Source organism: Saccopteryx leptura, chromosome 4 (assembly GCF_036850995.1).
Source record: "Saccopteryx leptura isolate mSacLep1 chromosome 4, mSacLep1_pri_phased_curated, whole genome shotgun sequence".
NCBI lineage: Eukaryota > Metazoa > Chordata > Mammalia > Chiroptera > Emballonuridae > Saccopteryx > Saccopteryx leptura.
The window spans coordinates 32,731,729-32,748,483 of NC_089506.1; the positions used below are offsets into that span (position 1 = coordinate 32,731,729).

Sequence of the window (16,755 nt, forward strand, 5' to 3'; positions counted from 1 at the left end):
CAAGGCATTTCGTCTAGGACATAAGCCTGGTAATGCTTTGGCTGTAGCCCTTCTCTACAGGTAAACCTGCTTTGTGTCTAACTTTTCAAGCATTACTTACTTACTTGTTTTATCTTTCCTCTTTATATTATTCGTGCCTAGAACATGACAGAGATCTGCTCACACCACTGACCTTTGCAAACAAAACCTTGAAGCCTAAAGGAACTATAATAAGCTAGTTCTTTGTTTTCTCTTCAGAGGGAAGTTTGATTGCCTTCCTGTGCTAAAGCAGTTTAAGAATGTGCTAGTGAATGTTTGCATACTCTTGTGTTTGTGTGTGTACCCAATAACGGAGTCAACTATTTGGCTGGGCAAATAATCAATCAACACTATATTGGCTGAGTCTTTAATATGTGTGAAACGTTTTTAAATTTCAAAATTATATACAAAGAATTATACTCAATGGTAAAGATTGCGAAAAATGTAAACATAAATACACAGGAAAGCAGAGCAGTTGATGGACTGCTTGTACGTTTTGACTGGTTCTGGAGCAGGAAAAAGACCAGGAATAGGCCTGACCTGCGGTGGCGCAGTGGATAAAGCATTGACCTGGAATGCTGAGGTCACTGGTTCAAAACTCTAGGCCTGCCAGGTCAAAGCACATATGGGAGTTGATGCTTCCTGCTCCTCCACCCTTCTCTCTCTTTCTTTCTCTCTCTCTCTCCCCTCTCTCAAAATTAACAAATAAAATTTAAAAAAACCCAAAACACCAAAACCAGGTATAAAAACCTAAAGAGCATTTAAGATTGTGGCCACTTTATTTTTATTTATTTATTTATTTTGGTGGTGGCCACTTTATTTATTTATTTTTAATTTTTTTATTTCTTATTCATTTTAGAAAGGAGAGAGAGAGGGAGAGAGAGAGAAGGGGGGAGGAGCAGGAAGCATCAACTCTCATATGTGCCTTGACCAGGCAAGCCCAGGGTTTCAAACCGGCAACCTCAGCATTTCCAGGTCGACGCTTTATCCACTGCGCCACCACAGGTCAGGCCAAGTGGTGGCCACTTTAAAACCCTCTCGCCAGCACTGGGGAAAACACAAAAATGTATGATGTCCCGTTTCTTCTTCATCTAGTTGAAGATTAGGCATGGCCATACATGATACTTTGTGTCATTGAAAGCCTGTCAAAAATAGTTATATAGCAGGGGTCCCCAAACTTTTTACACAGGGGGCCAGTTCACTGTCTCTCAGACTGTTGGAGGGCCGGACTATAAAAAAACTATGAACAAATCCCTCTGCACACTACACATATCTTATTTTAAAGTAAAAAAACAAAATGGGAACGAATACAATATTTAAAATAGAGAACAAGTAAACTTAAATCAACAAACTGACCAGTATTTCAATGGGAACTATGCTCCTCTCACTGACCACCAATGAAAGAGGTGCCCCTTCCGGGTGTGCGGCAGGGGCCGGATAAATGGCCTCAGGGGGGCGCGTAGTTTGGGGACCCCTGTTATATAGGGAGGGCTCAATGGTTTGTTAAATGAATGGATAAGTGATTGAGTTCATGAATATGTGGTTAAGTCCCGAATAGGTGCGGTAACATTTAGTGTGGGGATGAGAGGTCCAGTGTTTTGGAGCAGTCATCATTCTTACAGTCAGGTTTTGAGATCTAAGAACGTGGACTTTACCCTCAAGATTTATTATCAGGTTATTTACCATGGAATAATATTATGACAACAGTATGCAGAATAATTGAGGGAAGGGAGGGCTTGGTACTGGAGGCAAAAACATCTTCTTAGAACAGAAAGGACTCATTTTCTTTTTAAGGAGGACCGATTTTAGGGATAAGCGTGGGTTAGGCGTTTGAAGTCTGAAGAGATGATGAGAAATTCACGTCTAAACTCCATCTAGCAGGCACCAGCTAGAATTTAGTAGAGATCTGTTCCAAATTTAGGTAGACCTTGGAAGCTTGCAGGAGTGAGGGGTCGTGTATACCAACTCCTCGAATTCCTTGGCTTCTCTGGTAAGGTGATGAGACTCAGGATGATGGTGGTGGTGGTGGTGGAGATGGTAGGGATGGTGCTGGCAGCTAACATTTTTTAAGAGTGCCAGACCTCGAGCTAAGTTCTTTACATACAGAAGGGTAACTCACTGTATCTCACAACAACCCCAAGGTGACAAGGTAATTTAGTCATTCAAGCCTCCTCTGGCTAGTCAGGGCTGACACCACCCTCCCCAGAACTTGTGCTACGGAACCCTGGGGAAGTAGCCAGTATTTGGACCCTGGCTCAGCTCTTAAATGTGGAAACTTCTATTTAGGAAATGCTCCTCTGATCGGAGCAGGAATCCCGGGGGCACGGCGAAGTGCAGGCAACCAGGGCCTAGGGCGCACAGTCCCAGTCTCCGCAGCACTGGGGGGCCCGCCTGGGGCGGCGGCCCCCGACTGGCCAGGGGACGACTCCGCAGTTCCAGAGCGCGCCTACCCGGAGCGGCCGACGCGGCACTGACTCTCGCCCCGCCTCTCGGAGCCCGCGCCCGACTCGCCCGACGCAAGCCCGGCGCGCGCGCGAGGGTGCGGAGCGTGAGATGGGAAGGCGGGAGGGGTGGGGATGGAACGCGAGGGGTCACGTCAAAGCGGCGTAGACAAAAGGCGGGCGCGCGCACGTCCTTACGCACGCCTCGGCCAGCGGCGGCGGGCCAGGGCGGGACGGACGGGCACGGGGAAAGGAGCCTCGCAGCCTCGCGGCCGGTGAGTATGGCCGAGCCCGCTCCTTCCTGTGTGCGGGTGTCCTCACTGTCCCCAGAGAAGCCGATCGCGGAGCGTGGGGATTGGGGCCAGGTGCCCCGCGAGGGGCCTGCGGTCCGGGGACGCCCTCCATACGCCGCGCTGGCGTCAGGAGACACCATTGCGGCTCGCTGGGGTTGCCTGGCCGGGCGGGCCGCTCCGCCCCCTCGGCCGCAGTGGAACAGTCCGCGCCCCTTTCGCCGCCTCGGCGCCGGGACCTGGTCCCCCGCGCGGCGCCGCGCCCTCCCGGCTCCGACCGGCCCCCTCGGGATAGACTCCGCGGTCCTCCTGAGTCCCAGGGGCCCGCAGCGCTCCCTCCCCTAGCGCCGAGGGACGCAGCTCGTGGGGGGCTGAAGGGAGGGCTTTAGATAAAAGCAAGTGCCTTTGCCTAGAATCTCTTTTCCTGCGTCCTTCGGCTTCCGTGGGATGTACATTCATTCCTCTTTCTTGTTCCCCAGAGGAGCCCCATTTTTTCCTTTCTTTACCCCCGACATCCCTTGACTTTCCGTTTGCTGTCACGCCCTGCAAGGCATCCTCCCACCCTAGGGTCTTGTTTATTTCCTCGCTTTCCGTTTCATAGAAGGCTTTAACTTTTGCAGTTGAAAAGTTAGGGAAAATGTACCATAGGGCACCTAATAGCATAGCTCTGTGGAAGCAAGGTCCAGACTGTTATAAGCGTTAGTGGCTCTTCCTTCATGCTCTCCTTACCTTGGGTCTTCTCACTGATAACCTTGAGGTCAGTTGAAGAGTTTCCTTTCTGGTTCATGTTTCTTCATTTTGGCTGGATTTTAGATAGCTCTGCTTAGTTTCACGTCTTGTAGATTCTATCTCAACCCAAGGGAAATGGTGTGAACAGCAATTATACTTATGCCAAAGCCTGTGTAGAAAAGAGTCCTGTAAATAATGCCCGTTCGGTAGTCTATTCTCACTTGGACAGTAATGTCGGTTTTTTCCACTTTATATTATGCAGAGTTGCACACATACAAAAGTAGACAGAATAGTGAATTAGCAGGTACCCGTTGTCCAGCCTCAACAACTCCCTGCAGGGCTAAGTCTGTCCCATCCTTATTCATTTCCCTCTCCCCTATATCTCTGGGACAAATTCTTGATGTCAGAAGTAGCTTGAGATAGAAAATAGAAATCTTGCTATCAAATAAAATCATAGTGTACTTTTATTGGGACACAGTCAACTCTTATAAGTCTCTTGGCTAAAAAGCACATATGGCATTGGAGAAGGACTAGAAAAAGGTGCCTAAAGCGATCAGGCTCCCGGAGGGCAGGTTAAAACAAAGACTTTCAGGTCTGGATGAGCACTTCCAGGTTATCTTGTCTAACTTTTTCATTTTTGATGAGCTCTCAAGGTCCAGAGAAGTTCAGTGACTTATCCAGATCTACAGAGAGTGAGAAGCTCAACTGAGGCTGGGGAGACATCTCCCAACTCGGCATTCACTCTTTCCACTGTACCTACTGCTTGCCTTTAGTTCGTCTTCAGGAAAGAGAAGTGTGTGGAAGAGCTATGACTGAAAACTCTTACAATGAAGGGTTTGGACGGGTAAATATGAAAAAACTTTTCCACCAAATTCTGGAATAATACAATTAGGGGATATGCCTTAAATTATTTCATAAATTACATGTGGAACAAATGTCTAATCATAGCTTTTCTGACACATGGGAAAATTGTGACCCCAGAACTAGAATACCATATTGAGAATAAAAACAAGGTGTTAAAAGATTTAGATAACATTCAGAGCTGTTTAGTAGTTACTCAGGGAAACTGGAATGATTTGGAGTACATCCCAGAGATTTTGCTCCTGATAGCAGGGAGAACAATAGCACTTTCCCATTTCCCATAAAACATTCTTTCTTGCCATTAACAAATAAGAATTCTGGGCTGGATGAATTATGGGCTAGGCTTTTTGTTGTTTGTTTTTGGTATCTATTTCCTAGCATACTTTATGCTATTAAATTTCTCTATCTCAAGAAAGATAGGTAAATTCAGTACTTGTACTTGTGCCTCAGTTTTCTTACCCTTTATTTATTTATTTATTTATTTATTTATTCTGAAGCTGGAAACGGGGAGAGACAGTCAGACAGACTCCCGCATGCGCCCCACCGGGATCCAACCGGCACGCCCACCAGGGGCGAAGCTCTGCCCACCAGGGGGCGATGCTCTGCCCCTCCGGGGCGTCACTCTGCCGAGACCAGAGCCACTCTAGCGCCTGGGGCAGAGGCCAAGGAGCCATCCCCAGCGCCCGGGCCATCCTTGCTCCAATGGAGCCTTGGCTGTGGGAGGGGAAGAGAGAGACAGAGAGGAAGGAGGGGGGGGTGGAGAAGCAAATGGGCGCCTCTCCTATGTGCCCTGGCCAGGAATCGAACCCGGGTCCCCCGCACGCCAGGCCGACGCTCTACCGCTGAGCCAACCGGCCAGGTCCAGTTTTCTTACCCTTTATATGGGGGCATTTTACCTCCAAGGAATGCTGTAACAAGGGAATCTTTGTATATAGAATTCTTTGAGTTCAAATTATATAACATGACATAATTGTTTATAAATTTTCTTTCAGGGTGGACTTTTGTGAGTTTGTGATCTAAGTAACAGTAGTTATCATGCACATCCAGTTTATGAAAGTACCACTGAAATAACAGCAGCTGGGTGTCTTGGTAAATCATCACCCCTGAAGACATGGGGGAGGGAGGAGTGTGTGTGTTTTGTGTGGTTGTTTTCTGGGTTTATGGTGTTAGAAACAGTGTTATGGTTAAAGTCTATCAGGATTCTAGCCAAACTTGCTAACTGGTTTCTGGTAAAGAATAAACCACTTCTCTCATCTGTATGCATATCACAAAAGGTTGCCTTTTATTTGAAAAATCTCCTACTTTTTGGAAATAGAACCTGGAGATTTAAGCTTGAACTGTATTGCAGAATTGTTTCTTCAGGTAAAAAAGCATCACTGTGGTATGTTGTTTTCATCTTACTGTATCATTGTGCTTATGGGGAAGACCTGAGCAACTATCATCAATTTCATGTATTACTAAGCTACATAATAATGCTTACAATAGCATGATGAATGCTTTGTAAGAGCACAGGATTTTAGAGTTAGTAAAGTAATAAGTCCTTGGAGTTTTTCCTAACTCCTTTAAGGTACTGTTTCTCCTTTTAAAACATATACAGATATGTATCATATGCACATGCCACACAATCACAATGGCTTGTCTCCTTTTTTGGGACCCTTTTAAAATTTTGTTGTGTACAATAGTTGTTAGTGTGTTTGAATTGTACTTCCTATTAAACTATAAGCTCAAGATCTGCAATACTAGAATAATGTTTTATAAAAAGTAGGAGCATAATACATTTTTGTTGATATTTTGAATGAAAAAAACAAAAACTGGTGAGGAAACATAAATCCAGGGAAGCTGAATGTCTGTAGATCAGATAGTAACAGAGCTGTAGCTCAAATCTAGGACATCTCCTAAGTTCAAGGTGAAAACCCCTTCCATTGTACCATTTTATTCACACCTTGGAGGAATGGGGAGGAAAACAGGATTATATGTATCTATTTTTCTTATGAGTTGGAGATACATTATTTTTAGGGTTTGCTTTAAAAGTGTTTGATCAGTGCTATGGCTAGTAGAAGGTATATACAGTATGTCTGTAAAGTCATGGTGCACTTTTGACCAGTCACAGGAAAGCAACAAAAGACGATAGAAATGTGAAATCTGCACCAAATAAAAGGAAAACCCTCCCAGTTTCTGTAGGATTATGTGGCAGCATGTGCGCATGCATAGATGATGATGTCACACCGTGTATACAGCGGAGCAGCCCACGGCCATGCCAGTTCAGATGTGGACGGTACAGAGGAAAGTTCAGTGTGTTCTGTGGCTCGATAAATTCGAATCTGTGACCAAAGTGCAACGTGAATATCGGCGCGTTTATAACAAAGTGCCACCACATAGGAATAACATTACTCGGTGGGATAAGCAGTTGAAGGAAAGCGACAGTTTGGTGGAGAAACCCCGTTCTGGTAGACATCAGTCAGTGACGAGTCTGTAGAGGCTATACGGGATAGCTACCTAAGGAGCCCTAAAAAATCTGTATGTGAGCCCACATCGAACTGCACTGAATAGGTATGAAACTGGGAGAGTTTTCCTTTAATTTGGTGCAGATTTCACATTTCTATTGTCTTTTGTTGCTTTCCTGTGACCAGTCAAAAGTGCACCGTGACTTTACGGATACACTGTATATAACAATAGCCACTTTAAAAAAAAGGTAAAAAGAAACAGGTGAAAATATTTTCTTTTTTCTTATTTTTATAGGTGAAAATAATTCTAAGAATATATTTAACCCAAAGTATCCAGAATATCACTTCAACATACGGTATAATCAGATATACATTTATTAATGAGGCCTTACATTTATATTTTTCATTCTAAGTCATTGAAATCCAGTGTGTACTTTACAGCACATTTTAGTTCAGACTAGCCACGTTTCAAGTGCTCCAGAGTCACACATGGTTACCAGCTGCTGTGTTGGATACCGCAGAATCACTGTCAGCTGAACATAAAGTTGAAGGAGTGTTTTATGTTGTTTAGTAACATTCAGTTCTGAGGTTAAAATAGTTTGTGGTTGTGGTCATCGGTTTTTTTGTTTCTTTCATGTTCTAGTGATTTTTCTTTGCAGTCTGGATTGTTTTGATTTTGTGGTGAGTTGAACAAAGAAATCTGTTTCATAAATTTTGTGCCTTTGTGACAAAACGCTTTTTATTTTCCTCTGTGGGATTCTCATTTCTAACTACCATCTTAACTATTTTTAAGTACAGTTCAGTAGTAATGCTTTCCTATTTTAAATAAGACTGCTTGGTCTTAGGGGGAACTTGACTTTTAAAATGTGGCTAGTAACAAAATCCAATAATAAAATAACCTAATAAAAAAATAAAAGATATGAACACTTCACCAACGAAAGTACACAGATGGCAAATTAGCACATGAAAAGATGTTCAATAACATTGATCATTAGGAAAATGCAAATTAAGACTATGAGATACTGCCTCACATCCATAAATATGTCTAAAATTAAAATTCTTATGTCAAGTGATGATGAAGATATTGAACTTTCATACACTGCTGAGAATGCAAAATAGTACAACCAGTTTAGAAAGGAGTTTGGCAGTTTCATAAAAAGCTAAACATATACCTACCTTAGTCTCAATCATTCCACTCCTTGGTATTTACCTAAAGGAAATGAAAGTGCATGTCCATACAAAGCCTTAGCAGCTTTATTTGTAACAGTCCCAAGCTGGGACAATCTAGATGTCCATCAGTAGATGAATGGATAAATTAGGTATCTCCATACGGTGGAAGACAGCTCAGCACTTAAAAGGAATGAACTGTTGACACGTGCAGCAACTTCAATAAATGATTCTCAGAATAATTATGCACAGTGAAATAAATGAGAAAAAAACTTAAAAAACAAAAAGGCCAGGAAATCACTTCCAGTTACATACACAGTGCTCAAAGGTAAAAGTACAAGTTTTGAAATTGAGGGTTTGGTAATGAAGTGTCTTGGGTCCTATGGCTCTAGCAAATCAATTTGTTCTTTCTTAAACTTATGACCCCAGAATATTAAAATATCCTATATTCTTTGTCCTTTTTTTCCATTCCAGCTTTGAAGACTGATGTTCTTTGGGGTGAACTTGGTATCATGTTACTTATTACCCAGTTCCAACTCAAATTAGGCCTTTTCAGGCAAGCGGCAGTACTAAAGGTCAGCATGGCCTTAGGTAAGACCAGCATGCTGGAACTGACCATATTCCTGTCTTTTTCCTAGGGAGTGACGTTCTCCTTTAGCCTATCATATCCTGGCTTAGTCTTAAGCCATTTTATTTAGGACTGATGTTGGCTGTATGTGTATTTTTTTTTCTTCATTTAAAAATTGATTTTAGAGAAAGGGAGAGAGTGAGAAGCATCAGCTCATAGTTGCTTCACTTTAGTTGGTCATTGATTAGTTCTTGTTATGCTCCTTGGCCCGGGGGACTCAAGCCAGTGACCTTGGGTTCATGTCAGTGATCACGCACTCAAGCCAGCAACCCTGCGCTTAAGCAGGTGACTTCGGGGACCTCAGTGTTCCAGGTCAATGCTCTAGCCACTGCACCACCACCTGTCAGGCTGTATGTATATGTATTCTTGGTTTTTCAACACTGCAGCTTCCCTTTAACCTAGTAGCTCCAAGTGCTGCCCTGTCTCTTTGGAAACATTTATACACTTGTCCTAAGCAGCAGCATCCTATTGAAGCACATTTCTTATAACTCCACTACTCTGATACACTTGATGTTGAATTTACCACCAAAGTACTTCTGTTGTGCTCGTGCACATGTCTGTTTACCATCACAACAGAAGTGGGGCCCTTGTTGGGTCTGTGTACTGACAATACATGGAAAAATGGGTGGCTTTCCTCTGAAATGGAATGTACCGCAGACAAATGAGAAGTCAGCCTGGGGACCAGATCTGTGTTCCAGTTCTGCCTCTGATGCTAGTCTGATTTTTAAATTGTCCCAGTTATTCAGCCCTTCCATGGCTCAGTTATTTGAGCCATAAAAGAGGTTGGCTTAGAATTCTCAAAGGCTGACTAATAAAGTTGTAGTTTATCATCTTATTATTGCCTCCAGCTTTGTAGTGATGATTGCCTAGTAGTAACTTCTGTTTATTGAGTACTTTGTGTCAAGCACTACACCAGGGGTCCCCAAACTTTTTACACAGGGGGCCAGTTCACTGTCCCTCAGACCGTTGGAGGGCCGGACTATAAAAAAAACTATGAGCCCTGGCCGGTTGGCTCAGCGGTAGAGCGTCGGCCTAGCGTGCGGAGGACCCGGGTTCGATTCCCGGCCAGGGCACACAGGAGAAGCGCCCATTTGCTTCTCCACCCCTCCGCCGCGCTTTCCTCCCTGTCTCTCTCTTCCCCTCCCGCAGCCGAGGCTCCATTGGAGCAAAGATGGCCCGGGCGCTGGGGATGGCTCTGTGGCCTCTGCCTCAGGCGCTGGAGTGGCTCTGGTCGCAACATGGCGACGCCCAGGATGGGCAGAGCATCGCCCCCTGGTGGGCAGAGCGTCGCCCCTGGTGGGCGTGCCAGGTGGATCCCGGTCGGGCGCATGCGGGAGTCTGTCTGACTGTCTCTCCCTGTTTCCAGCTTCAGAAAAATGAAAAAACAAAACAAAAAACTATGAACAAATCCCTATGCACACTGCACATATCTTAAAGTAAAAAAAAGGGGGAGAACAAATACAATATTTAAAATAAAGAACAAGTAAATTTAAATCAACAAACTGACCAGTATTTCAATGGGAACTATGTTCCTCTCACTGACCACCAATGAAAGAAGTGCCCCTTCCGGAAGTGCGGCGGGGGCCAGATAAATGGCCTCAGGGGGCTGCATGCAGCCCACGGGCTGTAGTTTGGGGACCCCTGCACTACACTGATTACTTGATAATGCACTCTATTCATTATCACATATATCACAGGATGCATTATTCCCATGTTGCAGATGAGAAAACTGAAGCGTGGAAAGTTGATTTATTTCCCTGCGGTCACACAACTGAAAAGTAATGGAGGCTGGTTTTGAATGAAGCTTGTCTGATTCCCTGTATGTTGAACCATTATCATTTACTGCTTCTCTGACATTCTGCTATTTTAAGTAAAGACACATACATAGTCAAAAAGCTTGGATTAGAAAGGAATTTTAAAACCTCTGTTCTAACTACCATAATGTGTCTACCACCCTGCAGAATCCAGATATGGGTGAATGTCTTCCTAATCAGTCTATTCTCTTTTGAAAACTCATCTGAGATTTTTTTTCAGCTTTAATGAGATACAATTCACATACTGCATAATTTAACCATTGTACAATTTAGGTTTTTATTATATTCACAGATATATGTAATCATCACAATTTTAGAATATTTTCATTAACTCAGAAAAAAACCTCATACTCTTTAGTTATTACTTCCTCTCTATCTCCCTATTCTCCTCCCCCCTAAGTAACCATTAATCTACTTCCTGTCTCTAAAGATTTAAATTTGGCCCTAGCTGGTTGGCTCTGTGGATAGAGCATTGGCCTGGCATGAAGATGTCCTGGGTTTGATCCCTTGTCAGGGCACACATGAGAAGCGACCATCTGCTTCTTTTTCCCTCCCTCTCCCTCTTCTCTCTCTCTTCCCCTCTTTCAGCTAGTGGCTCTATTGGTTCGAGTGTTGGCCCCGGGTACTGAGGATAGCTCAGTTGATTCAAGCATTGGCCCAAGATGGGTGTTGCCAGAGATCAAAAATCCCTGACTGGTTGGCTCAGTGGTAGAATGTTGGCCCAGCGTGTGGAAGCCCTGGGTTTGAAAGCTTGTCTACCCCCTCCCCCCCTCTGTCTTCCCCTTCTGCAGCCATGACTCCAATGAGCAAGTTGAGGATAGCTCCATGGCCTTGCCTCAGGTGCTAAAATATTAGATCAGTTGCCTAGCAACGGAGCAGTGGCTCCAGAAGGGCAGAACATCAGCCCCAGACGATACATGTAGGAGTATGTCTCTCCGTCTCCTTTCCTCTCACTTGATTAGAAAAGAAAAAGAAAAAAAAAGATTTAAATTCATAGTATGCAATCATATAATACATGGTCTTTTGTGACTGGCTTCTTTCACTGAGCACAATATTTTCAAGGTTTATCTGTATTGTAGCAACTATCAACACTTCATTCCTTTTTCTGGCCAAATAATACTCCATTTGTCAATGTAAGAATGTATAAACCTGCCTGACCTGTGGAGGTGCAGTGGATAAAGCGTTGACCTGGAATGCTGAGGTCGCCGGTTCAAAACCCTGGGCTTGCCTGGTCAAGGCACATATGGGTGTTGATGCTTCCTGTTCTCTCTCTATCTCTCCCTCTCTCTCTCCTCTCTCTCTCTAATAAAAATGAATAAATTAAAAAAATATAAAAAGAAAAAAAAGAATGTATAAACCGAATCAAGCAAATTTCTTATACTCCACAACTCCCTTACATTTTTATAAAAATTTGAGTCAAACAGAAGATACTCCTGGAAGCAAGATCTGAACAGACTGAAAAAAAAATGCTTTGGAGAATAACAGTTTACAGTTTCTTTTATGCATTTGAGATTGAGGAAGGTACATAAAATAAGTTACATGAAGGTGAGAGGAAGAAAGGCAGGGATCAGAATACAGGATAGTTAAGATTATGTGTTCTCTTGAAGGTGGTCACCTTTAAAAGGAGGGATCTGAAAGGGGGGTCTTTCAAAGGCATGTTAACCTAGATGCACAGAAACAATAGATAGGGCTTGCTTAAGGCAAAGATAAGCCTTTCACTAAAGTTATATGCCTGCGATGTGACTCCACCACGACCTGGCCAGTGAGGAATTTATGATCGGATCACCTTGTGAGGTTGCTTTCCATAGAACTGCTTTTTCAGCCCACTCCTTGTATGTATAAAGCATATTTTGTTCATTCATTCAGTTGGTGGACATTTGGGTTGTTTCTACCTTTTGGCTCTTCTGAATAATGCTGTTCTAAACATTGGCCCAATTTTTTGTGTGAGCCGTTTTTTTTTTAGTTCTCTTGACTATATACCTAGGAGAGGAACTTCTGGGTTCTATGGTAACTGTGTTTAACCATATGAGGAACTACCAGACTATTTCCAAAGGTGGTTGTACCCTGTACATTGCCACCAGCAGTATGAAGGCTAGATTCTTAATACATGCTAAGGTAAAACATGCACTCCCTCTTACTGCCAACCATAATACCAATTCTCTGGTCTCAGGGTGTCCAGAGCAAATCTGCTTTTTCCAGATGACAGCCAGCTTGATCTGAGTGCTCTGTAATGCTAAATGGCATCTACCAGTTTTTCATGGTCCTGTGATGTATTGTAGTTATCTCATCAACTCCTTACAAATGTCATCAACTCCTTACAACTGTACTTCATTTTGTCTCTGTTTTCTTTTTAAGTTAGAGAACTAGATACATTTTATTTACTATGGGTAATTGTGATCAAAGATAGATTGTGGGTGGTCACAGTTTCCAATTCTTTGCTAAATTAACTGGTAAAAAAATCTTTAACCCACTAGTTTGCAACTCTGGCTACCCATTATGATCACCTGAGTCTCTTTAAAAATGAATTTGGGTCCCACCCACAAAAATTCTGATTTATTTTATCTGATCTGAGGCCTAGGTGAGTCAAATGAGCACCCTGCGTAGAGAATCAGTGCAGCCAGTGGGAACGGCCATGGGAACGGTTCTGGCTGGGTCTTCTGAGGGCCCCCAGTGCCCACGTGCAGCCGTCTGGCATGGATATCTATTTTATTGACTCGTAATGACTGTGGCAGTCTTAGCCTTTGCTGGAACATTCACACAGGGTGCCATCGTTAAGCATGAAACGTTTTTCCTGATTTCTGGAGAAGTCTTGTTTTCCCTCAGAGCTGTTTGGTGATAATTGGCTCTGGCTGTTTTGCCTCCTTGTTAGGCAGACCACAGTGCAGTTTTTGAGTGAGATTAGCATGATCCAGCCAGTTTACGGGATTATAAGCACCTATAGGCAGGTAGTAGTTGAAACCAGGTCTCTTATTAGTGTAATGTCATGACTTCTTGGGAAATAGCTTCAGATGCCCGTCTTCCTACCTAGCTTAGAATGATAATAATGGTTAATACAGTTTGAGCTCTTTCCTTGTTCTAGGCACCATAAATGTGCTTTACTTTTGTTATCTTGTAATCTTTTTTATATTTATTGATTGGTTTTAGAGGGAAACATTGATTTGTTTTTCCACTTATTTGTGCATTCATTGGTTGATTCTTGTATATGCCCTGACCAGGGATCAAACCATAAGCTTGGCATACATCAAGACAATGCTCCAACCAACTGAGCTACCGATTGAGGGCTATCTTGTAATCATTTGAACATTATTTTTAGTAGGTGTTGTTAAACAGAAGTTTAAAGAGATGAACTAATTTACCTAAAGTCATTCAAACTACTAGTTAAGTGATAAAGTCAGGATTCAAATGCTGGTGCATTTTTTTTAAATTTTTGAACCATGAGACTTACTTATTAAAAATGATAAATACAATTTTAAAGATACAGTACTGGAAGATAGTGACCTCTCCCTTCCTTCCACTCCTAGAGGTTGCTGCTGTAGTCAGTCATTTGTGTATCTTTCCAGACATATTTCTTTGTGAATACATATGAACTGTATGTATTTTTCCTCCTTCCTCACAGTTGATATTTATTGTTCTGTGAGATTGTTTCTTAGTGCATATATGTGTGTGTGTGTGTTTTTAACAGATGAATAGTATTCCATTGTATCTTCTATTAACGGACATTGATGTTTCTTTAGCTATTACAAACAATGCTTCAATCAATAATCCTGCACATATATATAGAATTTTGCACATGTTTTGATACAAGGTTTCTCTTCCTCAGCACTGTTGACATTTGGGATTGGATAATTCTTTGTTGTAGGAGCTAGCGTGTTCAGTATAGGAAGTTGAGTACATCCCTGCCTTCTCTGCACCACACGTCAGTAACACCCCTGTCCCAAGTCGTGACAGCTAAAAATGTCTGCAGATACTACTAAATGTTCCACGAGGGAATAAAAAATCGGCCCTGGGTGAGAGCCACTGTTCTTATTTATCTTTAGGATAAATTTTTAGAAGTAAAATTGCTGGAACTAGGTTATGTGCATTTAAAATGCTGATGGTGTTGCTAACTTGTTCTTCGGTAGTACCATTTTACACTCTCACAGCAGTCATCGAGGGTATTTCTCTTTTTTGTCAGTACTGTGGTTTATAAAAAGTTTTTTTCTGTCATCTTCCTGTAGTTTTAATATTTCTGTGCTTTACACCTAATCTTTTTATTGAGTACTTAGTGCTTGCTAGGCATGTAGTATTTTTTGGCTTGTGGGTTTTGTGACATACTTAGAAATGCCTTTCTATCTAGCCCTCTTAAAATTGGATACCAAGAACTGAAGACAATACTTGAGTTTTTTTCTGATCATAATGAAATGATAACACATAACCATTTGTTGAGATCTCATATTTGACAAACATTGTGCTTGATGTGCTTTAAAAATGCATTATCGCAGTGTAACCTAAGCATTTATTTGTAATCAACTGCCCTTTTTCCTTTTGAGTTGGTAAGCAGCATGTCTGTGGACATAATCTGGTAGTTGTGGTCTCCTGAAGTAGGATGTCACAGAGAGCTAGCTGAAAAGAAGTATTTTATTCTACAGTTAGGAATCATAGTAGTCCTGGCCTTGTGATTTGGTCGGAACTGGTTTTAGTTGCTCCAATTTAAGTCTGGAAGTTCCCTCTGTTATTTTTTCTTCCAGGACTCTTTTCTTTGTTAGTCATTAGAGTGTGAATTAAGACTTTGTGTATGCTTACTTGCTTAATCCTTGTCTCTAGGTGTATTTGTTCACCACTAAATATCTAACACTAACCTAATGTGTGGCATTCTGTGTGTGCCCAGTGAATATTTGTTGAATGCATGAACTAATCAGCTTGAGAACTGAGTGGAAAATTGGGTTATTCAAATAATAAAAGCCCAGATTTGCCATTCAGATGGTTGAAAAGTTTACTTTTTTCCTTCCTTTTTTTAAAGATTTTATTTTAATTTTACAGAGGAAAGAGACAAAAAGAGAAGAAGGGGAAGTGGGGAGGAGCAGGAAGTATTAGCTTCTATATGTGCCTTGACCAGGCAAGCCCAGGGTTTTGAACCCATGACCTCAGTGTTCCAGGTCGATGCTTTATCCACCGTACCACCACAGGTCAGGCTCAGAGGGTTGAAGAGTTTAGTTAGCTTTGCCGTGGGCTTTGTCACATTCCTAGGATGTTTTGCTCCAGACCATATAGGCTGTTGGGGGAACTTTGGTCCCAATGACTCGGTGACATTTGGCTGAAAGCTATAAAAGTTAAAGAATGAATAAATATTCCTTAGAGTTAATGGCTTCCCCGGCCTCATGCTTAAGGAGTCATGATTATATTTATTTGAGACAAAGTGATATCCTTTCCTAAATGAGCAGTTATCTAGATTGTGGTGTGATTGAGTTCTGATGTGAGCAATTTTCTGATATTTCCAGAGATCAAAGTCTGTGTTAAAGGGGTCTTAAAAGCACAGTTACCTCTGGCTTTAATGACTGCTTTGCTGATCCAGCAAGATGTTTGAAACTCTTTGATAATTGTAGCTTTCTTGCTTTTTCTCTACTTCTAAGAATTTCTGTGAGGATTGTTTGGTGTTGGCCAGATAACTTGTTTGGCTAGTTTTTTTGTTCTGGAGTCTGGCACTGGTAAACAAGAACTGAGGTAGGGCGGACAGCAAAGGGAAGTTCACCACCCCTAAGAGGAGGCAGAGTTGCTGGGTCATGGGTCAGCAAACTCTTTCTTTTGTAAAGGATCAGATAGTAAATATTTTAGGCTTTTCAGGCCCTGGTCTCTGTCACATATTATTACTTGTTTTCACAACTCTTTAAAGATGTAAAAAAACTATTTCTAGGTCATGAGCCTTATAGATTTGGCCCCTAGGTCTCGATGGTTTGTCAAACCCGGAACTAGGTAAAAGAAATCAGTTGATTGCTTTAAAGTGTTTACTTCATTATTTTGGGGACATGAACCCAGCATAACCTTGGAAATTCTCAGTTGATTGTGATCCAAAGAAACTCTGGCATGGGAAGTCAAAGTGACCCTACTCTCAGTCACCTTGGGTCCATGCAACTCAAGGTGACCTTGACTAGTGAGACAGCAGCTGTCCAGTGGGACAGAGGGATCTTGCTGCCTCCTGCCCGTGGGAGTGCTAGCCAGGCGTGGCCGGGATGAGAGAGTGGAACGCAGGGTGGCCCTAGAATTAGGCAGGAATTAGGATTAAGGGACACAGTGACTCAGACAGCAAATTAAATTGATTAAATCTCAGAAATACATCTAATTTCCTGAACCTCTTTTGGAATATAGTGGGAAATCTTGTATGTATGA

At 42.5% G+C, this 16,755-nt stretch overlaps 1 protein-coding gene across 2 annotated transcripts in view; it reads left to right on the forward strand.

Annotated features, from left to right (window-relative positions):
- The first annotated feature begins 2,601 nt into the window (after positions 1–2,601).
- Positions 2,602–16,755, forward strand: part of GPAT4 (glycerol-3-phosphate acyltransferase 4) — a 39,097-nt gene continuing 24,943 nt past the window's right edge. The window contains exons 1-2 of one of the 2 annotated variants that reach the window (XM_066380400.1): positions 2,660–2,734; positions 8,425–8,541. The gene's annotated coding sequence lies outside the window, so the exon portion shown is untranslated. Of the gene's footprint in view, positions 2,735–8,424; positions 8,542–16,755 lie in introns of both variants that reach the window. The other variant, XM_066380399.1, reaches the window with a different exon arrangement.